This window comes from Panicum virgatum, chromosome 3N (genome assembly GCF_016808335.1).
Source record: "Panicum virgatum strain AP13 chromosome 3N, P.virgatum_v5, whole genome shotgun sequence".
Classification (NCBI taxonomy): Eukaryota; Viridiplantae; Streptophyta; class Magnoliopsida; order Poales; family Poaceae; genus Panicum; species Panicum virgatum.
In genome coordinates this window covers 11,969,521-11,987,037 of record NC_053147.1, presented here as the reverse complement: position 1 = coordinate 11,987,037, position 17,517 = coordinate 11,969,521, and the positions used below count along the sequence as shown (strand labels likewise).

Genomic DNA, 17,517 nt, shown 5'->3' with positions numbered 1-17,517 from the left:
GAAATAATGAGATAAATATTTTGAACCTAATTAGTACATAATTGGACACTAATTATAAAATAAAAACAAAAGTGCTACGATAGCCAAACTCAAAAACTTTCACCAACTAAACACACTCTCGATCCAGAATGTTGCTTATGGGCGAAAAAACGATGATACCCACGCACTGCTCCTTTTCCGATCTTGCTTTGGCCCGCAACAACGTCGTCCTTGCTTCATCGCCGCACATTTTATTAAGGTTATTATTATTGCTAATTACTATTTAATCGCCTACCTCCTGGATTCTGATCTACTCAAAGGGTCAAACTAGACCTACTATCGATGTCCATCAGTCCATGGCCCTGTTTACTTTGAGAGCTATATTTTTTAGCCCATACAAATAACACTCCAATAAAATAATTTTTAAATTATTTAGATGCCTGAACTATTTTGCGTTTATTGCACTTTCATAATCATTGGGATCCCGCCCCTGCATCCGGATCCAGCAAAATGTGAAGTGCCCCGCTGTGGCCTTGGTGTGGCCACCCTCCATGGAGAAAAAATCGAAGGGCCAGTCAGGCTCCTTTCTATCTTCTTCCTTCCCCCACCTCTCGGTCCTACCCAGTTTCCTGACGCTGCGCGCGCCCGCGCGGCTCCTCCAGCAGTCGACGCCACCGTGCTCCGACGCCGCCTCCTGCAGCAGCCTCGACAGCGCGCTCCCCGTAGCGGCGCCGGTTGCTACTGCTGCGTGGGGGCGAGCGGATGGCAACGACACTCGACGACGCTTGATGGCGGGGCGGCGGGGGTGGCAACGACGCTCTACGGCGGGGGCGCGACGCGCTCGACATCGGCCGCGGCCGGGGCCGGGGGCAGTGGGGGCGGGCGGTGTCTAGGGGTCGGATCCACCTGGCCATGCCTGGCTCCATCATCATCTAAGGGCAGTCCCAATGCAAACTCCACTCATAGAGTCTAAGCCTCAAAGACTCCATCATAAGAAACTATACTTCCCAATGCAAAGTGTGTTACTTTAGTTTATATGGCTCACTTGTCTCTCTCGAAGACTTGGAGTCTAAATAAGACTTGGAGTCTTGATTTCTCTCCCTCTCTCTTTCATAAATATACTGTCACATCAGCAAAACACAATAAATAGAAGGCTTAAACTCCATGATAGAATCTGGGTTGGGACTGCCCTAATACTTCGGTTAGTGAAACGGCAGCGCTGACTTTAGGACAGCGGCAGCGTCGAAGGCGGCCTCGAGAGTCGAGATGCACATGGATGGTCTGGAAATTGCGAAGGGCACATGCTCCCACATGGTTTGAAATTTTCCTTGGCTTCTCGTTGGTTGAAGAGTCGCAGATCAAGATGCACCACGGGAACACATCTGTACGAACGCCATTATTCTGTATTGCTGTAATTTATGCAACCAATGGAACGCATCCACTTGGCACCGTCAATGCTCGCACTCTCCCCTTTTCCCCAAAAGCAGCTTCTCAAACCCGTCGTCTAGCTTTCGCCACCCTCTCCACCTTGCAACTGTGTTTCCGTGTGTCCACTGTCCTGTGTGTGTGTTCTGAGCTCCGGGCGTTCGATGGCTGAGGTACTGGCCACCATGGTGGTCGGGCCACTGCTGTCCATGGTGAAGGAGAAGGCCTCCAGCTACCTCCTGGACCAGTACCGGGTGATGGAGGGCTTGGAGAAGCAGCATGAGGTCCTCAAGCGCAAGCTGCCGGCCATCCCGGACGTCATCGCTGACGCAGAGGAGCAGGCAGCAGCCAAGAGAGAAGGGGCGAAGGCTTGGCTGGAGGCGGTCTGAAACATGGCCTACCAGGCGAATGATGTTTTGGATGAGTTCAAGTACGAGGCGCTCCGCCGCAAAGCCAAGAAGGAGGGTCACTACAAGGAGCTCGGCATGAATGTAATAAAGCTCTTCCCTTCTCACAACCGTGTTGCATTCCGTCACACGATGGGCAACAAGCTCCGTACGATTTTGCAAGAACTTGATGTCCTTATTGCAGAGATGAATGCCTTCAGGTTCAAATTCCAACTAGAGCCGCCAGTGCCCATAAATTACTTGCGCCAGAATAGTGCTGATATCATCGATGACCCTATGAAGATTGCCAGCAGATCGAGAGATGGAGAAAAGCAGAAGGTTATTAAGACATTGCTTGATGAAGCCAGCAATGTGAGTCTCTCAATCTTTCCGATCGTCGCCATGGGGGGGGGGGATGGGGAAGACCACTTTAGCACAACTTGTTTACAATGACCCTGAGATTAAGAAGCATTTCCAGCTGCGGCTCTGGGTGTGTGTCTCCGACAACTTTGATGCGGATTCTCTGGACGAAAGAATAGTGAAAGAGAATGGTTGTCAAGCAAGTGGAAATTCCGCATTGGACAATCTTGAAAATGCAATTAGCGGGAAGAGGTATTTGCTGGTATTGGATGATGTATGGAACCGTGATGAGGCACACAAATGGGAAAAAATGAAGTCCTACCTCCAGCATGGTAGCAAGGGTAGCTCAGTGCTGATAACAACTCGTGATCAAGCAGTCGCTCGACTAATGATGGGTACATCTAAACAAGCCTATGAACTTGGAAGCTTGGGTGAAAAATTCATAGAGGAAATTATCAAGTCAAAAGCATTTAGTTCAAAACAAGAAAAGGATTGGCCTCGTGAACTAGTTAACATGGTTGGAGATGTTGCCAAGAGATGTGTTGGTTCTCCTTTAGCTGCTACAGCATTGGGCTCTGTGTTAAGTACAAAGACCACCGTGCGTGAATGGAAGGATGTGTTAAGAAGAAAAAAGATTTGTGATGATAGAAACAGAATCTTACCAGTACTCAAGCTTAGTTACAACTGCTTGCCATCACATATGAGGCAATGCTTTGCTTTCTGTGCTATGTTTCCCAAGGATTATGAGATTGATGTGGAAATGTTGATCCAGCTATGGATGGCCAATGGTTTTATCCCAGAGCAACAAGGAGAAGGACATCCTGAAATTTCAGGTAAAAACATTTTCAATGAGTTGGCGTCTAGGTCATTTTTCCAAGATGTGAAGGGGATCCCATTTGAGTTCAATGGTATTGAGGATTCTAGAGTTACATGTAAGATCCATGATCTTATGCATGATGTCGCACTGGATTCTATGGGAAAAGAATGTGCTGCTATAACTACAGAACAGAGTAAAAGTGAGGCTTTTCCCCATTCAGCTCGTCATTTACTATTGTCAGTTGAACCAGAAACTCTTCTCAATACTTCTCGAGAGAAAGGAGATCTGATTCTCCAAACACTGATATGTGAGCAAAGTCTAGACCCAGACACGCAGCTTTTGTCAAAATACGGGTGTGCACGAGCATTAAGGATAATCAGCACACGAGCTTCATTCCTAAAACCCAAATGTCTTCATCACTTGAGGTATCTTGATCTCTCAAATAGTGATATTGACTCGCTTCCTGAAGACATAAGCATCCTATATCATCTACAAACATTGAACCTTTCTTACTGTGAAAATCTTGAACGACTTCCCAAGGGAATGAAGTATATGACAGCCCTCCGTCACCTGTACACCCATGGATGTGATGAGTTAAAGAGTATGCCTGCTGGCCTCAGACACCTCACTTCCCTACAGACGCTTACATGCTTTGTAGCAGGTGCAGGCTCTGGTTGCAGTAAGGTGGGAGAATTGGGGCGGTTAAACGACCTTGGTGGGCAGTTGGAGCTAAGGCAGCTAGAAAATGTGACAGAAGCAGATGCATATGCGGCAAATCTTGGAAATAAGAAAAAACTGGCCAGATTGATATTAAGATGGACTGATAGTGACAAGGAGGCACAAAATAGTGATACAGAGGGGCTGGAAGGTCTGAAGCCACATGATGGGCTGAAGGTTTTGAGGATATATTCTTACAATGGCAACACTTGTCCAACATGGCTGAATAACTTGAAAGGCACAGTGGAGCTTGAGCTATTTGATTGCAAAAAGCTCCAGAAGCTTCCTGCAGTCTGGCAGTTACCAGCTCTGAAAGTTCTTCGCTTGTTTCACTTGCCAAGTTTTGAGACATGGTGGGACACAAGAGACGTACAGGGAGAAAATCCAGTATTTCCTTTGCTTGAGAAGCTGTTAGTCAAAGAATGTAAAAGTCTGGTTTCATTGCCAATGGCGCCATTGATTACAAAATCATCTGAAGGAATTGACACCGCGTTGTGCTCTGCATTTCCAGCATTGAGAGAAATGGAATTACGTCACCTGGAGATGTTTCAGCAATGGGAGGCAAATGAAGCAACTGTAGAAGAACATGTAATATTTCCTCGGCTTGAGAAGCTGTCAATCAGCGATTGTAAAAGTCTAGCTGCATTGCCGAAGGCATCAGATATTAAACCACCATTTGGAGGGGTTGAGACCGAGTGCCGCTCAGCATTTCCAGCGCTGAGGGAATTAGTACTACTTGATTTGAGAACCCTTGAGAGATGGGAGGCAGGCAAAGGAACTCCAGAAGAAGAGCTAACATTTCACTGGCTCGAGAAACTAACAATTCGAAGATGCCCAAAGTTGACTATCCTACCAGAGGCACCGAAGCTAAGTGTATTAGAAGTAACTGGAACCAGCCAACAAATATTGTCCCTACAGGCAGCTAGCAGATATATCGCTTCATTGTCCACCCTGACTTTGGGTGCCGATAACGTAGTAACAGAATTTGTGGTTGATCAAAATTCAAGTGAGTTGGTGCATGGCAAGGAGAAATGGGATCGTAAATCTCCCCTGACAAGAATGCTGTTATTTTCATGCAACCTTCTGTTCTCCCACTCAAGTGCACTGTTGCTATGGACATATTTTGCACAGCTGGTAGAATTAATTATTTGGTATTGTGATGGTCTCGCGTACTGGCCAGAAAAGGAACTCCAGTCCCTAGTATCCTTGAGGAAATTAACTGTTGATACCTGCAAGAACCTGACCGCACAAGAAGCTTCTGAGCAATCTGCACCGCCAGAATGATGAGTAAGTCTTAGCTTAAGGCACTCTCCAAAGCTAGCAGCATTGTATAAGCTGCACATGTAATCCTGTGATGTCACCCATGACCTATATTAGTATATGAGGTCAGCAGTGACATGTAGTTTCCTTAACTAGTAAGTATATCTGCTGTACACAGCAGAAGTAGCAGTAGTTAACTTAGATTTTACCACTTCATTCAAGTAGTAAGTCTACCGACTTGTACCAGTATAAATCTGCCTCTTTGGGCTAGCAATGAAGTAAGCATTTTGCTTCTATACTATCATTTGGCACCAGAGCTAAAAAATATTCTGAGAGACCTGTGCTCCTTGCCGTGTTGCTTTCTTCCCTGTCTTGCTGCTGAGAGAGTGAGGCGCCATGTCTTCAGCTCCAGGCGATGCCCGGCTCCGCACCTATCGCCGTCGTTCCCCTTCTCCACCACACCGGCGTGGCAGAATGCAGAGACAGACCAGAGAGGTGGTTGTCCAGCGCATCGTGAAGGAAGTCAGTGGCACCCCTTACCCGCAGCTCACTCGCACAAACTATGAGGACTGGAGCCTCTTGATGCAGGTGAAGCTGGAGGCCAGAGGGTTATGGGATGCGATGGAGCATGGTGATGCTGGTCGGCAGGAAGACCGGATGGCGATAGATGCTATCCTCTCTGCTATGCCAGCGGAGATGATCCGCCCGCTGGCCAGCAAGCACACAGCGAAGGAAGCTTGGGAGGCGATCAAGTCAATCCATGTTGGCTCTGACCGTGCAAGGAAGATGACCCTGCAGCGCCTCCGCCGCGACTGGGAGCTGCTCTCCTTCCGCGACGGCGAGCAGGTTGACGACTTCGCCCTACGCCTCTCCGGGATGATGAGCTCGCTCTCCATTTATGGTGAGCAAATCTCGGAGTAGAACGCCATCGAGAAGCTGCTTCGAGTGGTTCCAGACAAGTATGCGCAGATAGCCCTATCTATCATGACGCTACTTGACACCGACACACTCACCATTGAGGAGGTGACCGGGCGCTTGAAGATGGTGGATGAGCGCCCTGCAACGACCTCTTCCTCGGTGGAACAACCTCAAGCGGGAGGCAAGCTGTACCTCACTGAGGAGCAGTGGGAGGCACGCTGAAAGGAATGCAACTCCGGCGAGGGGTCTTCTGCTGGAGGCTGCAGGACCAGCCACACCGGCCATCACCGACCGCCACACAAGCAAAAGAAGCAAGGTGTCTCAGGAGGAAACAGGGCGCCCCGCCGCGATTCCTCTCGCGATCCACCTCGCGATCAGAGGCAGTCCTATCGGTGCCTCAACTGCGGCAAATACGGCCATTGGGCCAAGGATTGCCGCAAACCTCGCAGGGAACGGGCCAATCTTGCCGAAGAGGAAGACAATGGCCCAGCGCTGCTCATGGCGGAGGTCTGCGTACCGCTGGAACAGAGCACTTTGTTGTGCTGTTCCAGAACAGAGGAGATGTTGCTTCACCAAAATAGAGCACTTTGCTCTGCTGTTCCAAACCAGAGAAAGGGGGCTCTACTTCGCCAAAACAGAGCACCCCTACTCTGTTTGAAGTCCATCTGGAGGAGCCACGTGGTCAACTCCACCTCAACTCTGATGGCGACCGCCATGCTGATAAGTGGTACCTTGATACCAGTGCAACGAACCACATGACCGGCCGGCGAGATGTCTTCTCCGAGCTTGACCAAAACATCACCGGCACGGTCTGCTTTGGCGATGGTTCGCTGGTGACCATTGAGGGCCAAGGCACGGTCGTCTTCTCCACCTCCAGCGGCGAGCAACAAGCTCTGACAGGCGTCTACTTCATCCTGCGCCTGAAGAGCAACCTCATCAGCGTTGGGCAGCTTGATGAGAGGGACGCCACGGTGGAGATCAAGCGTGGGGTCATGCGCATTTGGGATCAGCATCAGCGGCTACTGGCCAGGATCGAGCGGGGCTGCAATCGGCTCTACACCCTGCACCTCGACATCGACAGGCCTTTATCCCTTGCTGCCCGCGCCAACGACAACGCCTAGAAGTGGCACGAACGCTTCGGCCACATCAACTTCAATGCCCTGCAGCAGTTGGCGAAGAAGCAGATGGTCTACGGCCTGCCAGCAATCGAGCACGCAGATCAGTTCTGTGACACTTGCGTCCTCACCAAGCAGAAGCGGACACCATTCCCTGCTCAGGCGAAGTTCCGCACTGAGCACACCCTCGACTTGGTTCATGGCGACATCTGTGGCCCCGTCATGCCTGCAACTCCCGGCGGTAAGAAGTATTTCTTGCTGCTGGTCGACGATTATAGCCGTTTCATGTGGCTGCTTCTACTGGAAGCGAAGAGCGACGCACCAGCAGCCATAAAAAGGTTCCAGGCTGTAGCAGAACTTGAAAGTGGGAGGAAATTGAAGATCCTACGCACTGACTATGGTGGGGAGTTCACCTCCCTCGAGTTCGGTGACTACTGCGCGGCGAAGGGGGTGCAGCGCCATCACTCGGCGCCATACTCGCCGCAGCAGAATGACGTTGTGGAGCGGCGCAATCAGACCGTCATGGCGACGGTGCGCAGCCTGCTCAAGCAACGCAGCATGCCTGCCAAGTTTTGGGGAGAGGCCGTGTCAACAGCCGTGTTCCTCTTGAACCGGGCGCCAACCAAGGCGCTCAATGGCAAAATGCCATATGAGGCATGGTACGGCAAGAAGCCGGCCGTAAGCTTTCTCCGCACCTTCGGGTGCTTGGCGTTCATGAAGAAGACGCGGCCTCATCAGTCCAAGCTGGAAGATCGTAGCACTGCCATTGTCTTCATCGGCTATGAAGCTGGAACCAAGGCATACAGGGTGTTTGACCCTGTGTCCCAGCGCGTCCACATCACGAGAGACGTGGTGTTCGACGAGAAGAGGGGCTGGGACTGGAGCAAGGTGGAAGAATCAACAGATGGCGAGTGGCGGACCCTGGAGTTCACCGTCGAGTCAACCACCATGCTGTATAATGCTCCAGCACCTGCTGCTCCAACACCAATAGCAGCAGCATCACCGACTCCAACTGATGGGGGTGCAGAGCAAACAGCTCATACACCACCACCAGCGCCATCTGCAGCACCTACTGCAGAACAAGCTCCGGTGGAATTCGCCACACCACCACCTGATGCTGAAGACCAGCTTGATGCAGAGCACAGCGACACGCCTGTGCGCTTCCGCCGCCTGGACAATGTCCTCGGCGATGACGCACCACTGCCCGGCATGGCAGAGCGTGAGCTGGCTGAAGGCGAGCTGCACATGATTTCATCACTGGAACCTGCATCCTTTGCTGAAGCAGAGAAGTTGGAGTGGCAGCAAGCAATGAATGAAGAAATCAGGGCAGTCGAGGAGAACAAGACATGGCGGCTTGTTGAACTCCCACCAGGACATCGGCCAATTGGGCTCCGGTGGGTTTACAAGGTGAAGAAGGACGCTGCTGGCAACATTGTTCGCCATAAGGCCCGGCTCGTCGCCAAGGGATATGTGCAGCGCGCCGGCATTGACTTCGATGAAGTGTTTGCGCCGGTAACCCGACTTGAGTCTGTTCGGCTCTTGGTCGCTACAGCTGCACACGCCGGCTGGTCACTCCACCCCCTCGACATGTCGGCTTTCCTCAATGGCGAGCTCAGAGAAGAGGACTACATCGAGCAGCCGCCGGGCTTCACCATCAAAGGCAAGGAACACCTTGTCTATCGGCTGGTCAAGGCCTTGTATGGCCTACGCCAAGCACCATGTGCATGGAACATCAAACTTGATGCCAGCCTGCTGGAACTCGGTTTCAAGCAGTGTGCCACTGAACATGGCATATACACACGTGGCTGCAGAGATCAAAGGCTCCTACTTCCTCCTTCCTCGTTTATAAGGCACACACGCATATCAAGATTCAAACATTTATATCTTTGACCAATAATTTAACTATTAATTTTTAATTTTTATAATGTAAATTTTATATGATTGGATTCGTGATCAAATATAGTTTACAATGATTATAAATTTATAATCATAAGTGATATAATATATGACAAATAAATGGTCAAAGTATCATTTGGAAGACCGTGCCATATTCCACCGTGCCTTATAAACGAGGAAGGAGGGAGTAATTGGGATCTATGTGGATGATCTCATCATTACCGGCAGCAATCCAAGGGAGATTGAAAGATTCAAGGCAGAGATGAAGGCAAAATTCAAGATGAGTGACTTGGGACTGCTCTCCTTCTACCTTGGCATTGAAGTGAAACAGGAGAAGGACAAGATCACCATATCTCAGTCTGCCTATGCTGCCAAGATCCTCACTGCTGGTGGAATGCAAGGCTGCAATCCCTGCATAGTGCCCATGGAGCCACGGTTCAAGCTGAGCAAGGTTAGCTCAGCACCTGCAGCAGATGCAACCTTGTATAGAAGCATTGTGGGGAGCCTGCGCTACCTCACACACACTCGACCTGACATCAGCTTTGCTGTGGGCTATGTCAGTCGCTTCATGGAAGCCCCAACAACAGAGCACCTTGCTGCTGTAAAGCGCATTCTGCGCTACCTAGCAGGAACTCTGTCCTATGGGCTCCAGTACAAGAAGGAAGAAGAAAAGAAGAACATGAAGCTGGTCGGCTACACTGATAGTGATATGGCTGGTGACATTGACATTCGCAAGAGCACGAGTGGCTGCATCTTCTTCCTCGGCAGCTGTCCTATCGGCTGGTACTCGCTGAAACAATGAGTTGTGGCACTCTCCTCATGTGAGGCAGAGTACATTGCAGCCACATCTGCTGCCTGCCAAGGCATTTGGCTGTCAAGGCTGCTCGGGGAGCTCCAAGATGAAGAACCAGCTCCCTTTGAGCTAAGGATGGACAACAAAGCAGCAATCGAGCTGTGCAAGAATCCTGTCTTCCATGAGCGCAGCAAACATATCGACACAAGATACCACTTCATCAGGGACTGTGTTGATCAAGGGAAGACAAGGGTGAGCTACATCAACACTAAAGATCAGCTAGCTGACATCCTAACCAAGGCATTGGGAAGGATCCAATTTGAAGCGCTGCGCAGCAAAATTGGCATGATCAAGATTGCAAAACTAGAAGAAGCCAAGACTTAGGGGGTGATTGATGAGTAAGTCTTAGCTTAAGGCACTCTCCAAAGCTAGCAGCATTGTATAAGCTGCACATGTAATCCTGTGATGTCACCCATGACCTATATTAGTATATGAGGTCAGCAGTGACATGTAGTTTCCTTAACTAGTAAGTATATCTGCTGTATACAGTAGAAGTAGCAGTAGTCAACTTAGATTTTACCACTTCATGCAAGTAGTAAGTCTACCGACTTGTACCAGTATAAATCTGCCTCTTCGGGCTAGCAATGAAGTAAGCATTCTGCTTCTATACTATCACAGAACAGAGTGGACTCCTGCCATGTCTGGAGTCTCTACGGATATCTAGCTGTGCATCTTTGGTAGAGGTTCCCAACCTACCGCCATCTCTCAAGACATTAGATATTCACGAGTGCGATAATCTCAAGTCTATCATATTCGGCCAGCGGGAGGATATGTCATCATTAATTCAAGGGTCCAGCGGTGAGGCCAGGGCGTCTGCAGCTGTACTGAAGCTGTCGTCATCAGCCAACCATTCCTTCCTCCCATGCCTAGAATCGCTAACGATACTGAAATGCGGTGGCTTGGCAGAGGTTGCCAATCTTCCTTCATCCATCAAGACCTTGCATATGTTTTCATGCGGCAATCTTCGCTCCTTATCAGGACAGCTGGATGCCCTCCAAACATTAAATATTATGGGGTGCCGTGAATTGAAATCGCTAGAATCTTGCTTGGGAAGGCTCCCATCGCTGGAAGACCTCGACCTTTACGATTGCAGCAGCCTGCAATCCTTGCCGAAAGGTTAGTTGGATCCATACCACTACAATTTTTTGAAATTGGATTTCATGTTGAAATCCATGCCATTGAGTGGCATGATTTTCAACATGAAATCCAAATTCACGGAGTTGTGGTGGCATGAATCGAATTTTCCCCTTGCCGAATGGGCCTCAAGCGTACTCATCTCTTAGAAGTCTTCGTATTCAGGGCCCCTTTGGGAGAGCTTCACGCGGACGGCTCCGGCTCCGTGCTACAGTGCCGCGCACTGTGCCGCACTGTAGCACGGAGCTGAAACGAAACAGCTTTGCCTGCGGCAGGAGTGAAGCCGCTGAAGCTACGGAAGGGTGGCTTCACCGGCTCCGCGCTACAGCGCTGCTACAGTGCGCTACAGTAGACGAAGCCGGAGCCGGTGAAGCCGTGCCAAACAGGCCCTCAATCTTGCCCTGGTATAAAGGTGCTTCCCCCGAGCCTACAGCACCGTCTGGATCATCTCGAGGAGAAAGAGCTAGACGCCCGTTACGAAGGTAACCTCCAGTTTTCGTTTTCATTTTCATTTCATTTAATTAAAAAGTGACCATTAGGTCCATTGGTTTTTCCTAAAAAGCAACCTGTGACTTGAGCATACTTTTAGATACGACGGGATGTGATCAAAGTTAATGATAAAAAATGCTTTAGCAGTGCTTAGAGCCTCTAGCCAACCATTGATGATACATGCGTCGACTGCAATCTGCCATTTATGGGCAGTTGTGCCACCTAAACCATTTAACTTTCGGAATCACACATTTGAGTATCTAAATACTACAATTTAGTCAGCAAGTTTAGGCACAAATTAATGCTGCACCTTTTTACAAATTTACTATTGGATCGCAAATCCCTATATATATATATGAACTTTTTCTAGTTTCTTGTTCATTTGCATGCATAAATTCTAACATCATCTATGATCACGGCCAGATCTGCCAGGATGGGAATATGCAATCAGGAGGCGGCTGGCGTGCTTGAAATAAGATCGAAGACCCGATGAAAGTTATCACCAAGGTTTGTAATATTAGTGTGCTTGATTAATTTTGAATGATGTTTGCTTCTAATGCCAACTCCCCTGCCCCTGTGTCTGCGTGACTTCTTGTAGCTAGGATCGTTACCAGACCAGCAAAAAATGATGGATTATGTGGCTCGGGGTAGAATGTATTACATGCCCTTTCTGCAGATTATTTGAAGGCCTTGATGTTGAGCAGAAAACAAGTCCCAGGCTGCAAGCTGAAGAATTTGGCGTGTTGAGCTCCATGCTCCAGTTTTTTTATCATTCTTTATTTATTTTTTATTTTCAAGTGCATGAATTAGTGTGTGCTCCAGCATAAACGAAACACAGGTAGCACTTTCAAATTTTTATGTGTTTTTCTGCATGACTACAGAGGACTCTTGCTGGTGTTGTTGTTCGACAAGCTGCCTTTTGAAATGCACTGAATGTAGTGAACTTCATTCCACGTGGGTCCCTAATACTGAATGGCGTGCAGCGCGATCCGGCAAGTCTTTGGATAGACCAATCTTGTGCAGAGGTTTCATGTAAAGCGTTGTTTCTTCAAATTTTATGTCTTGCAGAAACGTTTCTCTTGGTAACTCAGCAATGGAATTGAAAAGAATGGGTGATTGCAAATGAACCACAAGAAATTAGTCAGGCGCCATAAGAAATTAGTCCTGAGAACAGGGTAATGACCACAAAGTTGTTCTGAAGCAAATAACTGCATGACTGGGAAGCGCCAGGAGAGGCACCGACCAATGATTCTGCACGGCACAAGTTCTGCAAATCTAGCATTGTGAAACAAAGCAGAGGGCCATTTGTGCCGATGGCCGATACAGACGTGTTCGACTGTTTGGTGACAGCCAACATTTCCATAAGCCTTTGTTAGGAACGAACATGGCTGGCAAATGGCATTCAACAGCATGGGTGCTGAAATCTAATGTAAAGGAAGAGCACACATGCACCTTTTTAACCAAAAGACTGCAGGATCTAATAAATCTGAAAACAGAGCAGTCAACTAGTCATGCAGCAAGGAGCAGGAACTGGGACAACCAGAATGGTGATACCTTGGTAATCATGCAGCAAGGAGCAGAGAAGATTCCTGCACGGCACAATAAATCCTAATTCATGCGAGATTGAACATATTCTGGTGAAATTCCTGCGAAAATCTTGCATACTTATTTCGTCAAAACAGACCCCAAGCAATTGAACTACACATCAGAGTCTATTTGAACAAAAACAGACCGCCGGCAGATTGAACTACACATCAGAGTATATATATGAACAAGAACAGACCGCACGGCACCGCAGAGCTCGTGCAATAGGCCAGTACGCCGCCGACGCCAGTTGCCGCCAGCGTCGCCGCGAGCTTCTTCCCCTGCGCGCTGCCGTCGGCGGGGAGCCCCCTGCCGAACCACACGAGCGCCGCGACGGCGGCGTAGGCGAGGCCGACGAGGGCCAGCTGAAGGCGCCGCCACGGGCCCTCGCGCACGTCCAGCGACGACAGCATCATGTGGCTGCCGATGATCCCGCAGTCGCACGCGACGCGAGCGGCGCCGAGAAGCCGGCGTCCGAGTTTGACGGCCCCAGCAGGCGCGGGCGGCTCGTCGGCGGAGGTGGCCGGGGCGCCTGCCTCTAGGAGCGTGACCGCGGCGTGGCTCTTGGAGGAGCCGCCCATGGCGATCGATATCTTTCTTTGCCTTGGTGTGGTTTTGTTTCGTGCCTTCGTCTTTTGTGCAGTCGTGCGTAGGGATGAAAGCAGGAACGGGATTCCGTGCCGACCGACACCGTATCCCGATTTTTCCGATCGAATACCGCATTTTCGGAAAAAAAACGAATTCGGGAAAAATTCGGAAAAATTCGGCGAAATCGGAATCGAAATCGGGATGAGATTTTTCCTGACCGAATTAGCGGATCCCGTTTTTTCACGGGATTCTCCCGCGGTATTCCCGAATTTCGGCCCACCTACACCCAGTTCATGCCACCACCGGCCCACGGCCCACCCGGCCACCCCCTCCTCCCTCTCCCCCAAACCCTAAGGGCCTGATTGGTTGCCCGGATGGAGCCTTGGCCAGGCCCGTGGGGTGCAAGGGTCCCCTGATTGGATGCCTGGTTGGGGTCTGCAGCCTGGCTGGCGGCATGCAATCCGAGCGCGCGGGCCTGGCTCCGGAGATACGAAAATTTCGGCCGTTTCTCCAGAGCCTGGCTGCCGTGATGCGCGTCGAGTGTGTGGGTGGACTTCCATAGTTGTTGGCGTGCATGTGTTCTTCACTCATCAGAGTAACCAATCATCTTCTCAGTGTAGCCTGGCTCTACTGACACATGCATCCAAACACAATGCTGTTGCATGCTCCCAGCCAGGCCACGGAGGGCCTGGATCTCTAATGCGAGCCAGGCCGGTGGGAGAAGACAACCAATCAGGCCCTTAGCGAGAGCCGAGAGCCTGGATCGAATCGATCCCTCCCCTCCGCGCCGCACAACCGCGCACCAGCTGCCTGCAGGCGCACACGCCAATCGCCCCCTCCCCTCCCCCCCTCCACACCGCACAAGCACAGCAGCAGTGCAGCACGCCCGCAGGCAGTCCGGCTCCGTGGCCGCGCACACGCCGGCGCCGTCCACTCCCACCGATCCGGACCCTCGCCGTCGTTCACTCTCCCCTTCGCCGAGTCGCCGTCGACGCAGGCCCGCCACTGTCTCCTCCTCCCCATCCACTGCACCGCCGGCTCCTGCCCCCCACGCACCATGGGTCGTCGCCGTGGATAAGGCGCGGCCCCTGAAGCTGTGCCCTTGCGCCCATGCGGCCTGCGCCCCTGCCCCTGGCACTTGAGATGTCAAGAGGCATGAAGCCGTCATGTTCTTGTGTGTGTCGGTGTGATTGTTTGTGGACAGTGCACCTGTTATTTCATTTGCTTGAGTGTGGATTTCTGTTGTCCTTTATGGCATATTATTGGTTATGACAATATGAGACTATGGCATATTATCGATTATATTAATGACTTAATGTTATGTTGTGATGCTATTTACCTATCTATGGATTATAGTTTTACTTCTATTTTTATTATGTATGTATGGTTGAATCTATTGCATTGAGTTCAACGTTTGAAGTGGTTACATGTGTTGATGTTTCCGCTTTTAAATACCGTTTTCCGACTGTTACCGACATGATTCCGATCGAATTGTTTCGATTTCGATTTCCCGTGTAACCGATTTCATTTTCCCGACCGAGCACTCCCGTTTCCGTACCCGCTCCCGCATAAAAATATGAAAACGAAAATAGTTAGGGTATTTTCCCGATCGTTTCCGACCGCTTTCATCCCTAGTTGTGCGGCTAGCAAGCAGGAATTGCCTGGGCTCGCCGGACACCGGAGTTAGTCGTCGTAGATTAAATACTAATCTTGCTTGTTCAATCGTTTGATTCTTGGGTTAATTGGAACTGTGCCATTATAATTTTACCGTTTTTGAAGCGCGCCACTACTTCTCAAAAAACTACGCTCGTGCCATTACAATTGACCTGCTGTTAGAAATACGCCATTATGTACGCCCGACACCATGTTGGGCCCAATTGCAGGTGTATCAATACAGCCCCGCCCCCTCCGTATTTTCATATGAACCCAAATGTTCCTGCTACTGTCATCTCTCTACTCACTGACATGTGGCCCCCACATGTCATCCCCATCCTTCTCCTTCCCCCACATGCCACATCCGCCGGTCCGCCCATGGGCTCCTACTCGTAACATTGCACGCCGGTCTGCCGCCGCGCTCCTCCTGCTCGCCCGCCGCCGCACTCCTCTAGCTCGCCCGCCGCCTCACCCACCCTGCTCGCCGCCATGCGCGCTCCTCCTGGCGCCGCGGTGTGCCCCTTTCACCGGCGAGCGGGAGGTCGAGGTGCGGGAGGCTGCGGCCGAGCTCGCCGTGGTGTGCGCCGCCATGAAGGACAGTGGCGGCTTTGGGATGTGCTGCTTCTTGCATGGCGGCGGCGGCGGCGAGAACCAGCGGAGCTCGCGGCCGGAGCTCGGAATCGGCAAGCAGGAGGAGCATGCGGCGGCGAGCAGGGGGCCCGACAGCACGCGAGCAAGAGGAGCGCGGCGGCGGACCGGTGTGCGAGCAGGAGGAGCCCATGGTGGGGGGAACCGACGAGGAGGGACCGGTGTGCGACCAGGAGGAGCTGCACCTGCACTTCCGACGAGGCCGACATCTGCTACTCGGCCGCCGATTCGGGGTGCCTCTGCCCTGTGGCCTCCCGGTGGAGGGGGGGGGGACGGCGACGACGGGGCGTCGGTGGTGGAGGGCGCCGGGCAGATGCTCGAGGGCCGGGACAAGGTCTCGTCAAGATCCGGGAGGTCATCGAGGGGGAGAGGAGAAGAAAGAATGGAGGAGGCAGATGACGTGTGGGGCCGTATGTCAGTGAGGAGGGAGTGAACAGTAGCAAGGGTATTTTAGTCCCTACGGAAATAAGGACGCCTGCATGTGGGCCTAAGACGGTAAAAGACGTAGAAAATGGCGTATTTCCAACAGCAGATCAATTGTAATGGCACAAGCGTAGTTTCTTGAGAAGTAGTGGCGCGCTTCAAAAAACGGTAAAATTATAATGGCACAGTTCTAATTAACCCTTGATTCTTCCACAGTTCCACGTTGGTCTGGCTACGCTGCTGTAGTTAAAAACAGGAGCCGCATTCCGTGACAAAATCGTGGGTAAAGATCACGTGACATACTGTACTTGTCTTGAGAGCGATAGATTGGATACAATAGCGTCGAGACCGCATTATTGATCTGGATCATATCCGTTTCATTTGAACGAGAAAGTCTATCCAACCATGTTTCATCTCACTTTTTTTTTTGTTTGGGATTAATCTCACATTTTGTGAACGTGGAGTGTCAGCAGTTCTTTTTCCATTGGGACGAAAAAAGCCCAGTTTGGTTTAGGCCTACCTTGTTTGTGAGAAAGTATATGGGCCTGAGCTGTTGGAGCCGTCCAGATAGTTTTTTTTTTCATTTAGAAACATTTTTTCATTTAGAAAAATGACAGAACTGCTAAATCCATCTACTACATCCTTTTGGGAACGTGTCAAAACCCACAAGTAAAATTTTCGAGTTCCCTAACTATGCCCTAAGCCCGTTGACTGCATGGAGTCGAAGTCAACTGAGGTATGGAAATAGCCACCGTCTGCTATTTCTGCAGGTGCGACTTAGGTTCAAGTCCACCTCTCCTTATCAATCTGTTTTTTTTATAAATGAAGGTGCATTGTTGACGTGCTTTGCAATTGCACAATCAGAGAAACAGAGTAACTATTTGTGGGAGTAAATTAAAAAAACAAATAGAAGAAGCAAGGTACTAGCCAGTGTTTCTTAGTCTGACGATCGATCCTAATACCTGCTGTACGTGAGTTGAACTGTTCTCACGAAATTCCAACACGAATTCAGCAGAACTCCTGGGTTATTTGCTTCCTGCAAGGAGCATATGGCGCTGCATGCAGATTGTCCTGTCACTCATCTGCTATAGTATTACCGTATGAACAAGGGAAGGCCGCACGGCGATGGAGAAGCTGCCCCAGTAACGCTAGCACGCCGATGTCTGATCAGAATGGTTGGACATCCGGGCAATCTCATGTTTCTCGTATGTGTGCTGACCGAAGAGGAAAATTTCCATTTATTTATCTCTTGATCGCTTCTCCGGTTGTAAT

At 50.3% G+C, this 17,517-nt stretch overlaps 1 long non-coding RNA gene and 1 pseudogene across 1 annotated transcript; both read left to right on the top strand.

Moving 5' to 3' along the window:
* Positions 1-1,443: 1,443 nt before the first annotated feature.
* Positions 1,444-4,992, top strand: LOC120664308 (annotated as a pseudogene).
* A 6,017-nt stretch (positions 4,993-11,009) lies between these two features.
* Positions 11,010-12,302, top strand: LOC120664310. Its single transcript, XR_005670832.1, has 3 exons — positions 11,010-11,342; positions 11,773-11,856; positions 11,948-12,302. It is a non-coding gene; the product is annotated as an uncharacterized LOC120664310 (long non-coding RNA).
* Positions 12,303-17,517: the final 5,215 nt, after the last annotated feature.